Source organism: Mercenaria mercenaria, chromosome 6, assembly GCF_021730395.1.
Source record: "Mercenaria mercenaria strain notata chromosome 6, MADL_Memer_1, whole genome shotgun sequence".
Taxonomy (NCBI): domain Eukaryota; kingdom Metazoa; phylum Mollusca; class Bivalvia; order Venerida; family Veneridae; genus Mercenaria; species Mercenaria mercenaria.
In genome coordinates this window covers 33469999-33492457 of record NC_069366.1, presented here as the reverse complement: position 1 = coordinate 33492457, position 22459 = coordinate 33469999, and the positions used below count along the sequence as shown (strand labels likewise).

At 33.8% G+C, this 22459-nt stretch overlaps 1 long non-coding RNA gene across 1 annotated transcript; it reads left to right on the top strand.

The window, feature by feature from the left end:
* Positions 1 to 997: 997 nt before the first annotated feature.
* Positions 998 to 4304, top strand: LOC128557675 (uncharacterized). The gene is made up of 3 exons (XR_008371311.1): positions 998 to 1252; positions 2577 to 2770; positions 3082 to 4304. It is a non-coding gene; the product is annotated as an uncharacterized LOC128557675 (long non-coding RNA).
* Positions 4305 to 22459: the final 18155 nt, after the last annotated feature.

Below are 22459 nucleotides of genomic sequence, written 5' to 3'. Positions count from 1 at the left end.
CTTATGCAAATAAATTGCTAGTACAGTGGAACTTCAGAAAACTGGACCTTCTAAAAACCGGAAACCTATTAAAACCGGACGAAACTCAAAGTCCCGTTTATTTTCGTTCCTATTTCTATTTATCTTTAATTCTGAAAAACGGACCATTTTTGAAGGATCGTTTATATTTTAACAATAAAATTGACTTCCGAAAACCGAACAGTAAAATATTTGTTGGATTAAAAGTGTCACAATTAACATGTTGTTTATCCAAAGAGCTAGAAAAATAATATATGATAAATAAGTATTTTCTACTTCTTTGGTACTCGTGGCAAGTTGTCAACAAGTTCTTTTGTTTATCTATTAGCGGCACGGTTTATTTTGACACGCGTTATAATCACAATGATCATTTGATGCAAAAGTAAGGAAATAATCGGCGATTACTTTATTTTGTTTTATAATTTATGAAAACGTGATGAATTTAATATCTGACATGTGGAAGTTCTTTTTTACTTTGTTGATGTTTTGATTAAAGGAAGATCAATGTTTTAATTGATTTATTTACATCAATGAAACTATGCATAGATTATCAACATCAATTATATATTGACGAACTTCAAAGATGGTAAAATGTTAGTGGAAAATGTTTGAGTACATCCTATTATTTTTTATATACACAAATGGAATGAATTGTGTTTTACTTCATCGGATTATTGTTGCTTTGCACATGTACATTACATGCACATTAATTAATAACTTTACACAAACTTGTAGAATTATAAAGTATAATATCCCCCTTCATCCTGCTTGTAAGAACACATAACACTAGCGAACAACGTCCACTTTGCCTTCAAACTTCCAAACTTCTGAACTCCGGAAACTTCCAAAAACCGAACTTTTAGGCTGGTCCGGAGGTCGTTCGGTTTTTGGAAGTTACACTGTATCATCATTTCTCTTGTTTATTAGATGCCCAAGTACCTTTTGTACGAAACACCCACGTGTGACAAGCTACAAAAGATGCATCCGGGATAGATGGCCTAATAATATAAAATATGTTAAGCTAGCAATATCAAAGCCAAAAGCTCTGAGCTCTGAACAATCAGTTAGAAATTCAACATGCAGCTATCAGTTGTCGTTTTCGGGCTTGTAGTGCTTGCCGCAGTGCTGGTAAAATCAGGAGATGCGAGGGCTTCACCTTCAAAAGATGAGCGGCTGGATGAATTGACTGAGGAATTACTGGCTAGATATGTGGAAAGAAGGAACCAAGAAACAAGTAAGAACTTACTCATATACAACAATTTTAAATGTTTGTCATAAATATTTTATTCATTTACAGGGTATTACGATTATAAAACGATAAATATTGTATGTTTGTATATCTGCCAATCCGCGTATTCATTTATTTTCATGTCGTAAATTTTCTGACAAATGACTCTATGTAATTAGTTATTATCTTGCAAGTTTAAAAGTTTTGTGTATCTTACCAGGGCAAAACGTACCTGTCGGCGCCCACTTCTACAAGATCTTGTTTTTTTTGGTGTTGTTGTTTTTTTTCAGTTGATCATATTTTATATTTGCATAACAGTGACTTTAAGCTATATCGGATATAGAGAGTTAGTTTTCAAAATGATTTATGTTTTACCTAATCGACTATCTAAAAAACTTTCGCAAAAGCCACTTCTTTATATTAATTTGTGGTGGCATTAAGATATGTGACATATGATAGAGAAAAGTATCTATATATCGTATATAAGTGGAGATGTTGTTAGCTGAAATATTCCAACATAATACGGAGAGTTTGTGTAACTATAAACACATCTGTTTCAAGATAATTCATATAAACAGTAATACAGCTTTAAACATAAAATAAATGAGTATATATATATAATGTTTAGCCGTACGGTTTCAAACTTTGTGCAATGAAAATGTCTATGGTATGTAATATTTCTGTAGAATTTATCTTGCCATGAACTTTTACGTTTTGCGCAGTGTACATTCAGTCTTTATAATTGAGCGGTGAACAGAAGACTTTCCTCATAAAAATGAGTGCACTTTCTTTGCGGAAAATGCCTACCAGTAGATGAAAGTTTTTCTAGTATTTTAAGTTTGCCTGATAAATCGATTTTAGTTCATTGTTTTGTATCATTTGTTGTATTTCTAATGCGAATATTTTAATTTCATCTTCTGTTAAACTGAAGAAGGTTCATAAAACATTAGCAACTGTAATATATTAAGCACACTATTTTTGAAATGCCTCTTTCTAAACAAATAATTCATTCGTACGATTCTACTTTATAAAATATTATGAAAGAAATTTTCTTCAACAAATGCAAGATGTGAATTTATATCATAGTTATTTATTAATATTTCTTTTGGAAATGAAAAGTCCCGATTCATTCCAGATCATTTATCACCATGGCAACATCTGTAACCGCATGCATCATTTGTCCCACATGCAGCTTCCTTACAAATAAGTAAGAAATCAAAACATATACAACAGAAGAAAACATTTAAATACCTCATCAAAACAAAGATTTGTTATATATAACGCTGCAAGAACATATAGAATATTTTATGGACTTGTATCTTTAAAATAGATATGCAGAGCACCAACACACGAAGTACGTACGACAATGGTCCTGTGCGTCGTTTTTGGTCGTGGCATAAGCCTCCCCACATAACTAACACAATAAATATTGGAAATCATCATTCGGGCAATTCTGGAAACATCGGCAGTATTCATGGTGGTTTCACAGGAGGTAAAATTGGGAACAACCAAGGAAGGAAATAGGTATGTGTTGTTGTAAAAACGATTAGCATTCAAGTGGTAAAAATCATAAGAAGTGTAACATATTTTAATATTTTCTATGTATTATCTCAGCTCTTTGGTTAATGCTACTTAATGTAGTTTTGCACGTTTGGCTGAAAAGGTTATATTTATATTGATAGGAAATTGATGTGAAATCGTAAATGATTTGAATTATTATCATTAAATGTCCCTTAATACTGCATTCGATTTTTTAGATTTAGTGACATATTCAAATGTAGACTAAGACTTGTAGTGGTCCATACTTCTCACGTGCAAATATTGTCTTTTTACAGATCAACGGATGTCATGACGAAGGAAAATATTAACAAGACAATGGACCAAAAGCGGTGATAATTTGAATCCATCAAAATCTGTAAAACAAAACGACAAAACTTAATCGACGTAAACTCATTGTCATATGATATAAGATGTTAGATTAGTGTGATACGAACTATACCAGGATAATTTTGGACTTGATTTTGCGGATTAATGAGCTATTTTATTTTAATTACAGTAAATATACTTTATCATATTTCCTTGTTATCTTTTTTTTTTTTTTCTTTTTTTTTTTTTGCTTTTACTCATCTTGAAGTAGTTATAGTTTTATACTAGGTTGCGACTTCATACTTGAATTACTATACATAAAAACGTGCGTCTGCTAAAGTTGTCCAGTCGCCTTTTACAAATAAGGCTAGCTTGCTATTTTCTGAACTTTGACACCTGAGATTCTATAAATTTACTATATGCATACACGCATACACGTATGAAATCGCAACCTGTATTATATATGTATGTTTTTTCAATCTGCTTTTTTTGATATTATATTGAGTGTTTTCACTTTCACTTTTACAAGACTCGTTCACAAACAGTAGCTACGTTTATTTTGGAAATAATATCTAGCATAAACATATTTTAACATATACAATGTATAAACACTACGCAGAGTATAGGGCCAACACCTCCGGTCAAGTCCTAGTGAATTATCCACGCAGCGAGTTACTGGCTAGTATTGTTTGGATAATTAAAACATGGTTCTGCTGTTTATTATTTCGATCGATTCTTATATGTTTTTTTATGTAAGACGTAGATGGCAGAATTTGGAAGCACTATTTCACGTCTCATTTAAGGCGTCAAATCTGTTAGATGGACACGTCCCCGGGCCAGTCCGGCTTCAAAGATATACGTAAATTGACCTAAGCATTCATTAACTTAGCGAACAATATATATTGTTTGGTAAAGACAAGTCAGTTCCAACGGGCACTTTGACGTACATGACATCTTTTTAAAAAATAAAATATCCATTACATACAATTGTTTTCAAGACGATTAAAATTTTGAAAAAAAGAAAATCTAAAATGTATGATATTTGTTTATATACATGTTATTGTTTCAAAACGAAAGATGAAGACATTTTATAATTTTTACCACAGTTGTGAACAAGTAGATTCCGTGATATTTAATATTCTCTTATTCTTCGCAATTTACTTTACATCTATTAAACATAATTTTCTGCAGATTATGTGTTGAATTATACTTAACGCCAGCTCTACACCAATGTCTTAATAATGCTAATGCTATATAGTTCTGTCAGTGATGTTTTTTATTTTAAGAGCATAACTAGAAACAAGAGCACCGCCTTGCGGGTGCTGACGCTCATCTGATTTTTTTGTATAAAAGAAATATTGTCCTATCCATGATTTTCTAAGTCTAAAAAGGGCCATCATTCTTGCAAAAAGCAGGATATAGTTATGTTTCTTGACGTACAGCGTCCGCTTATGATGGTGAAAAACTGTTGTAAGTTGTAAAGCAATAGCTTTGATAGTTTATGAGAAAAGCTGACTTAAACATAATACTAAACCAAGACAACTGATTTTCTAAGTCCAAAAGGGGCAATAATTATTGCAAAAAGCAGGATGGAGTATTGTTTCTTGATGTACAGGGTCAGCTTATGATGGTGAACAAGTGTTACAAGTTTCAAAACAATAACTTTGATAGTTTAAGAGAAAAAGTTGACCTAAACATAAAACTTAATCAAGAAATCTGATATTTTCTAAGTCCAAAAGGGGACATAAATCTTGCAAAAAGCAAGACGGAGTTATATTTCTTGCTGTACCGGGTCAGCTTATAATGGTGAACAAGTGTTGCAAGTTTTAAAGCAATAGCTTTGATAGTTTAGGAGAAAAGCTGACCTAAACATAAAACTTAACCAAGAAAATTGATTTTCTAAGTCCAAAAGGGGCAATAATTCTTGCAAAAAACAGGATGGAGTTATGTTTCTTGATGTACAGGGTCAGCTTATGATGGTGAACAAGTGTTGCAAGTTTCAAAGCAATAGCTTTGATAGTCTAGGAGAAAAGTTGACCTAAAACATAAAACTTAACCAAGAAATCTGATATTTTCTAAGTACAAAAGGGGCCATAAATCTTGCAAAAAGCAGGATAGAGTTATGTTTCTTGCTGTACAGGGTCAGCTTATGATGGTGAACAAGTGTTGCAAGTTTCAAAGCAATAGCTTTGATAGTTTAGCAGAAAAGCTGACCTAAACATAAAACTTAACCAGGCAACGCCAACGCCGACGCCGACGCCGACACCGACCCCGACGCCGATCAAGTGATGACAATAACTCATCATTTTTTTTTTCAAAAAATCAGATAAGCTAAAACAGAGTGAAAATTACATTGCACAATATCCTTGTTTAAACCAAAACCATGCGATAAAATCCATGTGTATAAACAATAAATAATCACACAATAAAGGGTGTATTTTCATATTAGACTTATTAAACGCGCATTTCATGATTTTGGTTCAACGAGTGTGACAGTCATTATGAAAAGACATAAATTAGAGAATTGTGTAAATAAGTTCATTTTACCCGTTCATATAGCAATGAATTGCGAAGACAAGGCCCTAGCAGTGCCATTTGATAAACAAAAGATCTATAAAACAACTGACTGTCAATCCAGAAGTCCAGGATCGAGTCCCGGTCTAGGCACTAGAAATTTCTGAGATGCGCTTGAATGTCTCCCATCTAATATAGAGTTCAGTATAAGTGCTTGTCAGGAAAGCGGCTTCGTGTGTATCGGTACTGTACACCGGACACGTTAAAAGAACCAGACTGCCTATTCGCAAACAGCTAGGTTAAGTTAGTGGGTTTAGCCAGACAGGCATTATCTAATGGATCTCTCTCTCTCTCTCTCTCTCTCTCTCTCTCTCTCTCTCTCTCTCTCTCTCTATCTCTCTCTCTGTATGTGTCTGTGTGAGTGTGCGTGCGTGCGTGCGCGCGTGTGTGTAGGTGTGTTTGTGCGTGCGTGCCTGCGTGCGTGCGTGTGTCTGTGCGTGCGAGCGTGTGTGTGAGAGGAGATACTCGCTTTACTATTTTAATTAGAATTTAATGACAAAACGAATCCCGTCACAAAAGTTATATTTGATATGATAGAACAGCATTTAACACTTCTAAAGACGTGCACTCTTCCCTTATCACCTCTGTGTGATAACTGTATAAGGAAATAGCGCGTGAGTGGCGTTTTAAGTAGACGCAGTGTAGAGCGAGCACACATGGATATTGCTTGTGTGAACCAAGGTGAGAGCGGACTGTGACAGCAGTATCCGCAATACCTAAATACCTTTCCTTAGAAAGAACAGAGCCCGTATCCACCAAGTTTGAACATGTTATGTCTGACATTTAGACTTTCGCTGTAAAAAGCCAGTTTCTCTTAGGTCTTTCATTGTTCTATTTGCACAGAATTTAACGGCATTTTGCTCCTATGTGGCGTTTTCTGCTAAAGAGTTCTCAAAATATTCTATCGTATAAATGCATCATCAACAGAGGTATGACAATTTACAAAATAAGTCGACGACATAATGTTGTACAGGGCACCTTATCTTGAAATATAGGAAGCATTAAACGTAAATGGCTTTATACAGACTTAACATTATCATCATCATCATCATCATCATCATCATCACCCACATTTTCATCGTTACAGAACCTAACAATGACCATGCATTTCTTATCTGCAGAATTACTCAATTCAGAATGTATCCATAATACAAAATTAATGTATTATCTTTACTTGCCAGTGAATACCGGTAATTAGTAATTAGCGTACAAATTTGTACGCCAACTCACGTATTCTAAATGACGTCATTTTCTGCACTACGTTTTGTAATGTAGCTGACCAATATTTTGTTGATTTTAGGTGATGTCGTCCTCATAAAATAAACATACATGTTTGTAAACTTGGACGGTTCCAAACTGAAGTGGATCCACGCTCAAAAATAATGACAATATACAATACATACCGTACATCCGTAGCCATGACAACCTTTAAATCGGGCCAGTCTATTTTATAAGTACAACAATATTGTTGACCCAATTAAACGAGGAGTATTTTGTCAGATGAAATATTTGTTCATCCTGAATATGATATAACAATACATAGTATAAAATTGTATGTAAGACAGCATCATATGAATTCTTCAAAAGCACCAAAAAAGGTTTATAATCCGTGCAGTATTGCAGGAGTCTACATTAATTTTGCTTGTCACAAGGTTTTGCATTATTTTGCTTTATGTTTTATGAGAGTCATAAATCATTTCGTTTTAATGCAGTACACAAAAATGCTTCTAAACCGAATATTACAATGATGGACTGATATGAATCCAGGGGCGGATAATGATGGGCAAAAACACATTAGAATCATACGATTTATGACTGTGATTTAATGATAACACCGCGGGCGGCGTTATTTTAGGTATGTATAATATACCTTTATAATGAATCAAATGATTAAGAATGACTTCTGCATCTATTCCCAAAAGTTTTTTTTCTGGTGCGTAGCATAAGGCCATCGCAGAGATGTATACTAAAATATAACAAGATTTTGATGAAAATGTATTCTGTTTTATTTAAAGAAAACAATTATTTTGTGTAAACTGTTTGAATAATTATCTGCGTGGCAACGTAGCATCCTTTGAAATTAATTTCAAAGTTACATTTGTGTGAACTGCATTAAAATTAAATGTTTTATGATGAGTTGATTCATTAATAAAATAGGACAGGGCCGGATACTAGGCATTTTTTGGTTGAGAAATATGCGGTTCGGCGTGTGGCCGTTGCTGTTAGTAACCATACGATGCATAAAATTATTCAGGAATTATTCCTGCATTTACTGGCATATCTTTTTTTAATATTCAGGGGCGTAGCAACTTGGGCGTGTGCAAAGCAACATATTTTGAAGAGAAAAAAAATTCATTAAAAAAATAATTCAGTATTTCTTATTAAAAGTTTGTTTTAAAATGTTTCCGTATGTTTTATTTAAATCTGTCTATCTATTATCTTTAAATTAACTTTAAATTTCCAGGGGTAGATAATGTCGGGTAAATGCACATTAGAATCACACGATTTATTGTTATAGCTTTACTATAACACCGCGGGTGACGTGATTTTAATACCTCAAATGATTCAGAATGACTTCTGCATCTATTCTCAAATAAATCTGTTCAGTTCGTAACATGATGCATCCTACGGGTGCATACTAAAATATAATAACATTTTGGTGCAGCTGTATCTTGTTATTTAAGAGGAAACAATTATTATGTATAAACTGTTTGAGTATTTATGTGCGTGGCAACACAGCATCCTTTGAAATTAATTACAAAATGATATTGTGTGCACCGCATTATAATCATCATGTTTTATGATATGCTGAGCCTGATACATTTCTTTTAAGAAACCAAGGGCAGATATATAATAATTGACGCTTTTCGATTACGAAATATGTAGTTCAGCGTATGGCCGTTAGAATCACACGGGCGTTGTTAGTTTAAGACATATATACCAAAACCACGTATAAATTATTCAGGAATGATTCCTGTAATTCCTGGCATAAAATATTTGAATATTCTTTTTTTCTTTTTCAGAAACCAGGGGCGGATATAATTGGCGCTTTTTGATTAAGAAATTAGTAGTTCAGAGTGCGAGCGTTATAATCACACATCACACGACGTTATTAGTTGAAGACATTTATACCAAAATTACGTATAAAATTACTCAGGAATTATTCCTGCATTTACTGGCATAAAATATTTGACTATTCAGGTGCGTAGCAAACCAGGGATGCGCGTTAAAGCATCCTATTTTGAAAAACATGAGAGTTTTAAAGAAAAAGAAAAATGTCTTTCCTTTTATAATACTTTGAAAATGTTTCTGTACATCTTATTTAAGGTATTAGATACCTAACAGAATTTCTTTTTAAAATGGCATTCGCTTGGTATATTCTTAAAGTTGACATTGTTTTGCAGTGTTGCAATTTTTAAACAACTTTTAACGTGTCGTTTTTGTTACAAATTTTGTATAATTTATGATATTTCCTCAAGCTCAAGTAGAGACAAATTTTTAAAGTGATGGCCATTGTCCAAAACGTTTGCAGATAATTCAATATACCATTAATTTTGATGAAAGAAACGTAAACAATTATAAAACACAAAATATAACTGTCAGTGTCATATTTTCTAGGGTGCCTCAAGTAAAAGGATTTAATGAGACAGAATTCTAACCCCAACATTGAAAAATTAAGGTCGAGACACTTCATTCAAAAATAAGCTTAAGGCAGAAGTAAAACCCTCCTACATTTCTTCCACAATATGTAATCAAGAGTAAACTTTTACAGCATGTAACTCAGTATTTTCAAAGATGTCTTATTTTTTCCCCTCTGTTTCAGAGAACAGCAAGAAATCGCTTATCAAATCAAAAAATCTCAATTTTGTACAATGACACAATAATAAGTCTTGAAAAAACTAGAATGTGTCTGTAGGACACAGGGTGTGCCCCCACTGGTACATGTGTTACAAATAAGGGGAAATCATTCAAATGTTTGCAGTCTTAATGGGGTATAGCCTCAAAAAAAAGAAAAGAAATGGACTCATTATTCTATACCATATACTTTTGAGTTATGAGCATCATAAACAAAAAAATCCACTATTTTGGCTATTTTAAGGGCCATAACTCTGTAACAAACGCTAAAATTCTCAAGTAGAATGCCGAGTGTGCAAGGTCACATTATGATAAAGACTCAAGCAAGGTTTCATGAATTTACATTAAATACTTTTTGAGTGAGGCACATAATTAAGTGAAAATGTGCATTTTTTTACTATTTCAGTGGACATAACTCTGGAAATAGGGGTGGACCCAGATGAAAAATAGGTGGTGCGCAAGTTCATATCATGATAAAGATTCATGCAAATTTCATCAATTTATATCAAATACTTTTTGAGCTAGGCGTGTCACAAGGTGAAAATGTGCATTTTTGACTATTTCAGGGGCCATAACTTTAGAAATACGGGGCCGACCCAGATGAAAAATAGGAGGTGCGCAAGTTCATATCATGATTAAGACTCATGCAAGGTTTCATGAATCTATATCAAATACTTTTGAGCTAGGCGTGTCACAAGCTGAAAATGTGCATTTTTTACTATTTCAGGGTCCATAACTCTAAAAATAGGGGGCGGAGCCAGACAAAAAATAGAAGGTGTCCAAGTTCATACCATGATAAATACTCATGCAAGGTTTCATCAATTTATATCAAATACTTTTTGAGCTAGGCATGTAACAAGGTGAAAATGTGCATATTTTACTATTTCAGGGGCCATAACTCTAGAAATACGGGGCCGACCCAGATGAAAAATAGGAGGTGCGCAAGTTCATATCATGATTAAGACTCATGCAAGGTTTCAGGAAGCTATATCAAATACATTTTGAGCTAGGCGTGTCACAAGGTGAAAATGTGCATTTTTGACTATTTCAGGGGCCATAACTCTAAAATTAGGGGGCGGAGCCAGACAAAAAATAGGAGGTGCGCAAGTTCATATCATGATAAAGACTCATGCAAGGTTTCATTAATTTGTATCAAATATTTTTTGAGCTAGGCGTGTCACGAACTTCGGACGGACGCACGGACGGAAGGATGCACGGACGGACGCACGGACAAGAGCAAATCTATATGCCCCCACCACTCATGGGGGGGGGGGGGGGCACAAAAACTTACTAGAAGAAAGGGAATATAAGGAAAAGATATTTGGTCCCAGTGGCGCTTGAACCTATGGCCTCTTGAAAAATGAATGTTAAACGTATGTTTATTTATTGTTATTTATTGTTAAGAGCGCTATTTATTATTGTTATACTGCTCAAAGGACAAATTGCACAATTCTTTAAAAGACAAACTCTCATGTACTTGTTCAAAATGTTGTGTTTATTAAATATGGTACTGCCTAAAATCTGTGTTTTAATGTGGATATAGTTTGATGTACATGATTATATTGCTATGTCTGTAGGTTACCGGGTGCATACTTGTTAAGTATAGGATATAAGACGAAAACGATCCAATATGTAAAATACTGGACTGTCCGAAGCGCGTTAGCGTGTTTTAATGAGATAACCAATTAAAAAATTACGTATAAACCATTGACGTTAAATATTTTTAAAATAATTTGGTTTTTATTCATTTTACCGCATTTAATAACAGTTGCTATATGATTATAAAGTACTCTGTAGATCCTCATGACTATTGTACGCACGTTTTTCTCATAATGCACGACTGCGTTTTTCTCGGGTTTCTCGCCTTCGTAATATTGGACTTTCGTTAGCCCGGGATTCTCGTGATACTATTTATTGTGTTTACACATGTACACTGATGTACGGAATAAGCAGTAGTATTCTCATGAGTGGCGGCGGGAGGAAAGAAATTTTGTGACATTTTAGAAACAAAAGACTGGATTTATTTTAATTCATGGCAAGGGTAAAGTGATTATGTTCTTTTTATTTAAGTGTGTACAAGGAAACGTTCTTTGTGTTATAATTTACAAGGGTATGGCGGATTAGGATAATGTTTCACTGAAAGCGTAGTTGGAATCGGACAGCTGGAGAAAATGAATGCTGCATGTGCACTAAATGAGAAAATGGGTTGTTTGTTTACACGCCTGGCAATATACTGTTGTGATTTATTAGTTCAATGACAGTTTTTGTTGGGTTGTACATGAATTTGCCCGAAAATCTTCAAATTTAGTGCAAGAAGAGTTACAGAACAGACATAATTTAATATATTATCGGATACATCTACTGGTAAGTCCAAATCATACTAAACTTGTGATATTATTTTCGTTCCTTTCAACTGATTAGTGGCGAGGCGGAAGCTGAAAACCACAGGCACTTGGTTGCACTGATAGTATTTTTCTTATATTGGCCTGTACCTACTGTTTGTTGGTTTTAATACGTGCACCAGTGCTCCCTGTATTCAAAAACATTATTTACTGTAAGTGAATCCCTTTTATTAAAAAAGTTAAAATTTTAGGTTTTGGTATATTATTACATATAAGGTATGCCTGACGAGGCAACGGAAGTGTATGACCGGTGTATGACGGGTAATGAAAAGGTTTTGAACCACTAAATTATTTCCGGCTTTTGAGCGTTGATCATGACTGTTGTCTTTTTTTAAACTATGTAATAAAAATAAATTGGTTACACAAGGTCAAAAACAAGCTCACAACATTAAATTATAGAAAAAGAACTTATTCACAATGCACATGTCAGATATTTAATTTATAAAAATTGAAAATGTATTTCTGTATGAAAGGTAGGTATATACTTCATAAGTGGCTGCAGGCAGGAAATCCTCTCTCTCCCGCCCCCCCCCCCTCCCACTCTCTCTCTCTCTCTCTCTCTCTCTCTCTCTCTCATAATGTCAAGTCATCTCTCGACTGATAGAGACATGGGATACACGTCGACTTGCTAGTTATGTTGAAAAAGAGTTCTAAAAGACTGATGGGTCCGACATCAGCTAAAATGAAAAGGCTAAAGGAATATTAGCATGGTAAATGTGATTAAAAACGAACAAGCATTAAAAGATAAACAAGCAAATTCGATGAATTGGTATCCCCCGCCGAAAGGGTTTGTGGTGAGGAATGGCAAAAAGATATATCCGGCAAAAGTTAAGGATGTAAATAAGAAGCAAATAATTTCATTAGTCAAAATCAATTTAACAGAAAACAAATGTTTAAGTAAAGAGTACACAATAAATGTATGATACTTTGATCCGGACTAAAGAATTTATTTTGAATGGGATATGCTTACTGTAATAAGCTTAGCTTTTAAAATTAAATGCAGTTAATTGAAATATGAGCTTGAAGTTTAACTGGAATGAAATATTGTCTTTGAGTGGTTTGGCACCAGGTGTTGCTGTTTTACATGTACATTTGAACTTAAAAGATCAGATGTCCTTAAGAGAACACAGATAAGATATCTTGAACATGGCTGAGGGAAAGGTTTGTGCAGTCACAACTTAACATGTTGAAGGTTTGAACATTAAAAAAAAAAAGGATGGATATATATATATATATATATATATATATAGAGAGAGAGAGAGAGAGAGAGAGAGAGAGAGAGAGATAGATATAGATATATGTATATATTTACTTTTTTAGGGGGTGGGGGTGCAGGGGAACGGGAGAGGAAACAAAATTTCACATGCTGATTATAAATATTGATTGAAAATTAAAAATGAAAAAAAAAAAAGGGTGAAGTTGGAAGGTGGGGGGGGGGGGGGTGCAGAGGATGCATGATCAGTGGTGGGCATGACTGGGTGGAGAAGTGAGGTGGGGGAATAGTACAACTTGGAAGGTTTGAAAAAAATCTAAAATAAATGAAAAAAAAAATGGGAATGGTGGGGGGGGGGGAGTGGGGTTGGGAGGGGGAGGGGGTGTGACCAAGGCAAGTGGGTGAGCAGGTGTGGGTGCGCAACTTCACATGTTTATAATAAATGTTCACAGAAAAGAATGAAAGAAATTTAATGAAATTCTGCCAAATCGTAAGTTTGTTATGTACAAATATGTGGATTTTTAGACAATTAAAGGGCAATAACTCTGAAGTTACAAAAAGAAATCTGTACAAAATTGTCTGTACACAACCACATTATAGTGCTCTAAATTCTGTTAAAGTTTCATAGTTCTAGGTCAAATATATGAAAAGTTATGATGCAGAAATTGGCATATCTATAGATCTATAGTACCCTATATAGTTAACACTAGAAACTTCTAAGGGCCATAACCCTGGTGTTACTTGGGCAATCTGTCTGAAACTTGATGGGCCCCATAACCTCATAGTGGTGAACATGTATATGAAGTTTGTTTGAAAAAAATCTAAAACAAGGAATGAACTCTCTTTTTTTGGTGGGGGGGGGGAGGTGTCGGGGGATAGGGGGGAGGTGTGTGATCAAGGTAAGGGGGCGACCAGATGTGGGTACACAACTTCACATGTTTACAATAAATGTTCATGGAAAAGAATGAAAGAAATTTAATGAAATTCTACAAAATGGTAAGTTTGTTATGTACAAATATGTGGATTTTTATACAATTAAAGGGCAATAACTCTTAATTTACAAATAAATCCAAATGAAATTGTGTGTACACAACCACATTATGGTGATCTAAATTCTGTTTAAGTTTCATAGTTCTAGGTCAAATATATCAAAAGTTATGATGCAGAAATTGCCATATTTATAGTACCCTATATAGTTAACACTAGACACTTCTAAGGGCCATAACTCTGGTGTTACTTGGGCAATCTGACTGAAACTTGACGGGCCGCAAGAACTCATTGTGGTGAACATGTACATGAAGTTTTAAATAAATATTCCCAACCATTTTCTAGATATGGCTCCGGACGGACGGACGGACGGAAAGACGGAAGGACGGACGGACGGAAAGACGGACGGAAGGACGGACGGACGGACGGACGGACAACGCCAAAACTATATCCCTCCGACTTTCGTCGGGGGATAAAAAAACCCATAGCACTCTGGTCTAGCACATTGTAACGTAGCGTGGCCATTTAGTACAACAAACATAACCTTTTAACCAGTTTTATTTATCATAGCAACAGTCTTTAATATTTAAACATAACATTTTAGCTAGATATTATTAAGTAAAGGTGACCTTATCAATCTAGCATCTATAACCCATCTTTCTCTCTAACTCCCAATCTAACTCTCTCCCTCAAGATAATTATATTTCAGCATATATATTTAATTAAGCAGTCTAGCCGCTATGTAAAATTACACAATTCCTCGTGCCTTTTTCCTTAATATATCTAACTTTGATCCCGGAAGTAAATGATATAAACGACTAAGTATACCTGTTTAACCCTTGGGCTACATGTTTTGTGACAGGTTTGACAATTCAGCTTTTCAATTTAGATTCAAGTATGATAGTTTATCATCTTTCTACGTAGCATATTAAACAATGATTTATAGAATATACAATATTCCGAACCTTTCAAACCTGTTACATTACAAATCCCTTCATTTCTTCCACAAAAATAATAAAAAAGATTAATAGTAAATCTAAGCTATAACAAATCCTTAATGTTGATCGTTTAGATTATTGTTGCCGAGGGTTCGCCAGGTATAATTTAGTAAACGTAATTAGCTTTTGAATGCACGACTTAACAGTTGGGTAATTTTACACATACATATTAAAAGACAATTTAAAGTACATAAATTACAGATAGATACAATTTCTCAGTTTTTAGGCATCAGAATAGTTAGTGCAAGCATAATACAAATATAATCGAGGAATATCTTAAAACGTGATGATTCTTTCATACAAATAAAGTGCATTATATATCTTTCAAAACATTCGTCTGTAGTTTTACAATATTACATTATACATTGAAATTAAACAGTTTTTCATTTGCGAATCACATCTGTCTATATTTTCACGATTACATGTATATAACAGAATATAGATATAATATATATAACTCTAAAGTATCACGTTCGTCAGATAAACGTCTGTGTGTTTCGTTTTTCGTTCATTTTGTGGAAATTCCGTCTTTCTGATGCATCTATCAGAGCTTGTCATACATATAAAACATAAGTGATTCTGAAATTAGAAAGCAAAATTACATATCTGGTTTTAAATACTACATGTACATGTTTATAGATATCAACAGCCATAAAATCACATCTTCTATAGATACGATATATCTTTTGAGACATGCTAATATTTCAAAATTAAATACGCGCACATGTATAAAGTACAGATTAAAGATCAAGGTATTTATATGCCTTGAACATGTATTTTTTTTATTTGCGCTCATGCTACAAGTGTATACGCCGAAAGTCGGATATCTAAAGCACTGAATATTCTTTCAAAAGTATAAATTCTGAGAGACTTGTATCTAGAGTATACATTTTGTATAGAGTATACATTTTATAAATACATTTGTATGCACCGAAAACATTTATTTATTTATTTTTTTATAAATTTCCTTTCTTTCATGCGTCTTACAATAAATATGCTTAAACTAGTGAACCTCACGATATAATTGTTCTCACAGGTCTCAGAACACTAAATGATTTGACATTAAAATATTCTGATAACAATAATTACAAATGTGAATAACAGTATAGTCATTATGTTCTAAACAGAATTAAAGAAAAAAAATGTTACTTTGAGGTTCTATCTTGTATTTTCTACTAGCCTTTTACTATGCAGAAATTATAACTTTGTGCATTAGGAACTTAACCAACACCGAACAATTATAATAATAAATGTATGAACAATAACTTTAATTGAAGATATTTACAAAACATTACAGTGTATATGAATATACACCTTGGTGAAGTCATTTGGATTTATCAACGTCATCATATAGCGCTACTTTTCTTACCAATCTCTTGTGTATCATGTTATGCTATAAATTAGCAAAGTATTCTCTAAGATAGGACCTTCGTTTAAGCCCTGTAACAATTGTCTAACAGTTAAAGTCTAAAACAATGTCTTTAGCAGACCTTGCATTATGTCATTTTTGCTTTTTTCATTCTCAGCCATGTGACTTAATATCATTTGTAGATATTTTTGTTTGTCATCAGTATCATGTTTCATAACATGATTAGGTGTTTTTGTGTGTCGTGTTACATTTTCAATAACCATGTTACTTTGATTATTTTCAGACTCGTTTGACAAAGACTGTGTATCCATGTCATCTGTCTCTAGGGACTGATCAGAATGCGAAGCACCTGATTCCATACGGGATTCATTATCAAGGTAATTGTTTTCTTCTGTATTGTTACCCATTCTAGCTGAACTTTCGCCAGTATTGCTTGCTTTTTGTTCCGTTTCTGAGTCATTTTGTTTCCTACTCTGTTCTCTTAAATTTTTTCTTAACTGAGCTAAAGGAATGTTATCTTCTGAGGAAGAATTTTCACGTTCTTGACGGACCCTATTTGTGCTTTTAGGCATTTTAACTTTTCTGATTTTGTTTGATATTTCAGCGTCAGAAACATCAGATTCATCATTACTGCTTGAGCTAGAATCATCTGGAGGTATTACATAATTAACCCTTCGTCTTGGATAACCTTTGACAGCTTTGCGTTCGGGCCATTCAGCAATGTCAGCAAGCCTTATCTGATCTGCATGCACTTGAACAACTGAGTTGTCAAGCTGGTTCTTAATAAGGTATGTAACTGGACCTTTTTGTTCAAGAATTCTGTAATGCGATTTCCAGCGATCTTCAAGTTTGTTTTTTCTTTGATAGTTCTTGTAATAGACAGGATCATTTATTTCGAACTTAATGTCTTTTGCTTTTTTGTCTACTTGTGCCTTATGTTTTCGTTTCGAGCGTTTTAAATGTCTATAAGCAGTAAGGAAACTTGCATGTTGTTCTTGAAGAACTATCTTGTGAAACTCTTCGCCATGGTATTTAGCTCTAGGCTTTAGCAAATTATCTATAGGTAAAATCGGGTCTCTGTTGTAAACTAAATAGAAAGGTGTGAACTTTGAACTTGAAGAAACATTGTGACGTATGCCTGCTAAATACATATTAAGATGGAGATCCCATTCTCGTGTATTACCTTGAACTCTTTTTGCTAAAATATCATGCAGAACTCTGTGCATTCGTTCTTGTTTGGCATTACTTTCTGGGTGGTATGCTGTACATGATACATTGTCAATATTTAACTCTTTCAGGACCTCCCTAAAGGCAGAACTTGTAAATTCTGACCCTCGGTCATGAATTATCTGGAGAGGACATCCATATCTAGGATATATCTCATTCAAAAGTAAGTCTATTACTGTATTTGTACTTTTATCAGGAGCTGCGAAAGCTTCTGGAAAACCACTGAACATGTCAACAAAACAAATGATGTAACGATTGCCACTAAGTGTCTTCTCATAAGGACCACATATGTCTATTGACACAATAGCAAATGGAAATGGTGCAATATTTGTTTCTCTTAAAGGAGCTTTAACCTTTGTCAAATTTCTAGACTGGCAATCAACACAAGTTGTTACATATCTATGAAGTTCTTTAAACATATTTGGCCAGTAGTACTTTGTTTTTATAGTTGCAAACATACGCTGTGTACCAGGGTGACCATTGTTGTGATATTCTGTTATAACTAATGATTTCAAATGACTAGGAACATATAGTCTCATAACTGGTTCTTCATCTGGGTTCGAAATATAGTATAGAACATTGTCTACTTCTAAATACTTCTTCAATTCAGCCTTACTTGGGTCACCATGCTTAAGTTGCATTTTCATCTGAACAATTGCAGGATCTTTATCTTGTTCTAATCTCATATTTAACTCTGCAAATTCTGGGACAGTTTCTACTAAAGAATCTTGTTTCTGATATTCTTTGTTAGCTACTTCTTTCGGGTTTAAGTTGTTAGAGTTTATAACATTAATGCTTTTCACTGTATATTTTTCAGACATTTTGTAGGTATTGTCATTTATATCTGATTCAATTTCTTGCTCACTTTCTGTTTGTTTATTTTCAGATTCTGGTGGGCGTGAAAAGAAATCAGCAATAACATTTGCCTTCCCTGGAAGATGCTCTATCTTACAGTTGTAACCACTAATAGACAATGCCCATAACTGAATTTTCTTGTTTTGCATTTCACTTTTTAATAAATACTGCAGTGGAGAATGGTCGCATTTGATTGTAAATTCAGCATTGTGTAAAAAGTAATTTAAACGTTGCAAAGAATAAAAAATGGCATATGCCTCTTTCTCAATAGTGCTGTATTTCTTTTGTGTTTCACTTAGTTTATGAGATAGAAAATATATAGGCCTTTCTTTATTTTCATCTGATTCTGGTGAATTACACGCTTGAGTTAAGCACGCTGCCACATGACTATCGCTGGCATCGGTATACAGTGTATACGGCTTGTTTGGATCTGGGTAAAATAAGGAAGGAATAGCTGTTAATTGTTCTTTAATTTTCTCAAAACTTTTCTGACATTCTTCTGTCCAGATAAATGGAGACTTTTTCCTTGTTAAGTTTATAAGAGGTTCTGCTATTTCTGAGAATGAGGGGATGAATCGACGATAAAACGAGGATGCCCCAATTATTTTTCGAATTTCACGCACATTTTTTGGAACCGGAAGTGACCTAATAGCTTTAACTTTATCAGGATTTGGTCTAATTCCATCTTCATCTATGACAAAACCTAAGTATTCGGTTTTAGGCTGCATGAATTGACACTTTTTCAACTTAAGTTTAAGTTTATGCTCTCTTAACCTTTGAAAAATAATATCTAAGTGGCGTTTATGTTCTTCTAATGTTTTACTGAATATAAGACAGTCATCTAAATATGCCACAGCAAAATCTAATCCCTCTAAGACTTTAGACATTGATTCCTGGAACACCCCCGGGGCATTAACTAATCCGAAGCACATAACGTTGAATTCAAATAGACCTCTGAATGTGGTAAATGCAGTTTTTTCTTTATCTTTTTCATCAATCGGTATTTGCCAAAATCCTGAGCGACAGTCTAGGGTAGTAAAGTATTTTGAATCACCTAAAAGAGCCAATATATCATCGATATGAGGTAGAGGATATGCTGTTGGTCTCACCAGGGCGTTGATCCTCCTAAAGTCTATACAAAATCTGGTACTGTTGTCGTTTTTCTTTTTAACCAGCACAACAGGACTTGCATAAGGGCTTTGAGAAGGTCTTATTACGTTAGCCTTAAGCATTTCATCTATAGCATCACTCATAATTTTTCTATCATTTAATGGTACTCTATATGGTCGCTGTTTTATCGTTTCATGTTCCATGTTTCGTATCTGTCTGTGACAATTCTGAGTCATTATTCGCAAAAACGTCCCTATTTGTTTTAACTTATTTTTCTACATACTGAAAGTGTTCTTTAGGTGCTACTATTTCTTTTGTATTAATACTTGATTTTTCACCCTTATTGTGTGATAATTTATTGACATCAGAAACAGAAGGTATATTTTTTTCATCAATTTGTTCGACAGTTGCAACGGCACATCCTTTTCTTAGTTTAATTGTTCTATTTGTAGAATTTACTAACATAACAGGAAACCTACGATGTTTTCGTAATTTTATGACTGAATTAGCTACCATTAAACCAGGTTCTGTACTAAGATAACCATCTCAACACTTTTAATTCATATGTTTTAAAATTCTTTAGTTTAGAGTCTTTTCTTAATTGTCCTGAACAAATATGCACTGTCTGAGGTTTAATTACAGTATCTTTTTGCAATCTAACTACTGAAGCAATATGTAAATCTTCTTGTAATGTGACATAACTATTTTTAACTCTCATTGATAAAAGATCAAAATAAATTCTGCATTTGTTCTGAATGAGAAAGTCCCTTCCAAGTATTGCTTTTCTATTCATATTTGAGACCACATAAAATTTATGTTCTATTTTTTCACCACCTATTTGAAAAATAAGATTGGTGTATCCATCTACATGCAGTGAGTTACCATTTAAAAGACTGTAATGAAACTTTATGATTTTTAAATAGTTTTGGCTTTCTATTTAATGATTCATACGTCCTCCTATTAATTAATGAGACTTCTGCTCCAGAGTCTACTAATGCCCTAATCTTCTGTTTCCCTATTCTAATTGTACAAGAGTTTGGATTTCCTGCTAGCGCTATAAAATACGTTGATAAATCATTTTTCCTACCATCGACTTCTTTATGACAGGAAGATTTTAGTTTAAAGGCCTAAATATGTTCTTTTTAGGTCTCAGTACACTCTTACATTCTCTCATAAAATGTCCTAATTTCCCACAATTCCAGCAATCAATATATTTTTTCCAATTGTAATTGTTTTGAAATTCACTTTGGCTTAATTCTGCATATGTCTTGCGGCTTTCTTTCGTAATAATATTGCATGAACATATTTCTGACGTGTCCTACATTGCTTGACATTATGACCTAGCCTTCGGCAATATTGACAACGAATTTGTGGCTGAATATGATCTAACTCCTTAGCTTTTTGACAAATTTCTGAAATATTTTGCTGGCAAGTAACATTTCCGAATCGTAAATTAAACTGATCTCTTAAATTTTGTTCATTCATAGCTGACGTAACTGCAGCCTGTAAAGTTTCCGGCGAATCACGCATAACTTTCATTTTCAGACAATTTTCTGTTAATCCATCAATAAAATGACCTATTAACTGTTTCTGAATAATTGCTAAATTAACGGTATGATTTTGACCTTGATCCTGATTTTCATAGGCATCTTCTGCCAGAGTTAATAATCTTTCAGCATAGACATTTACATTTTCACCAGGTTTTTGTTTTATACTTTGCAAAAAAAAAATAAAGCATGCTGTGAGTAGTGTATCTCAGAAAATCTAGTAAATAAAGCACGTTTTAAAGCAGCCCAAGTGCAATCTTGATTTTCGTTTATAAATCTATGTATAAAATCTGACACTGGGCCTGTTGCAGTCTGATAGCAAATTAATTTCTTTCTTTCATCATTTAAATCATTTAAAATAGAATATTTTTCTATTGATTTTACCCACGACTTAAAATCTTCAGATTTACCATCAAATTTTGAAATCATATGTTGTACGCTCTGAGTTCCTATTGCGGTGGAAACATTTTTTAATTGAATAGCCAAATCTTGAAAAATTTGCTGAATAGAAGCGTTGTCTGCCATTTTAAAATAAATTATTTAACAAGCAAACAGAAAAGACAGTTATCTAACCTTGTTTCTTGGCGTGGTCATCTAGTGGTATTGCGTACTTCATCGTAGTGCCCTGACAACATTCCAAAGGTCCATCCTGGTCTGCGGCTCCAGAAACGCGCGTTGTAACGTAGCGTGGCCATTTAGTACAACAAACATAACCTTTTAACCAGTTTTTTTTATCATAACAACAGTCTTTAATATTTAAACATAACATTTTAGCTAGATATTATTAAGTAAAGGTGACCTTATCAATCTAGCATCTATAACCCATCTTTCTCTCTAACTCCCAATCTAACTCTCTCCCTCAAGATAATTATATTTCAGCATATATATTTAATTAAGCAGTCTAGCCGCTATGTAAAATTACACAATTCCTCGTGCCTTTTTCCTTAATATATCTAACTTTGATCCCGGAAGTAAATGATATAAACGACTAAGTATACCTGTTTAACCCTTGGGCTACATGTTTTGTGACAGGTTTGACAATTCAGCTTTTCAATTTAGATTCAAGTATGATAGTTTATCATCTTTCTACGTAGCATATTAAACAATGATTTATAGAATATACAATATTCCGAACCTTTCAAACCTGTTACATTACAACATGTACTTCATGGTTGCTACAACCACTTTGAAAGCTTCAAGGTCAGGGTGG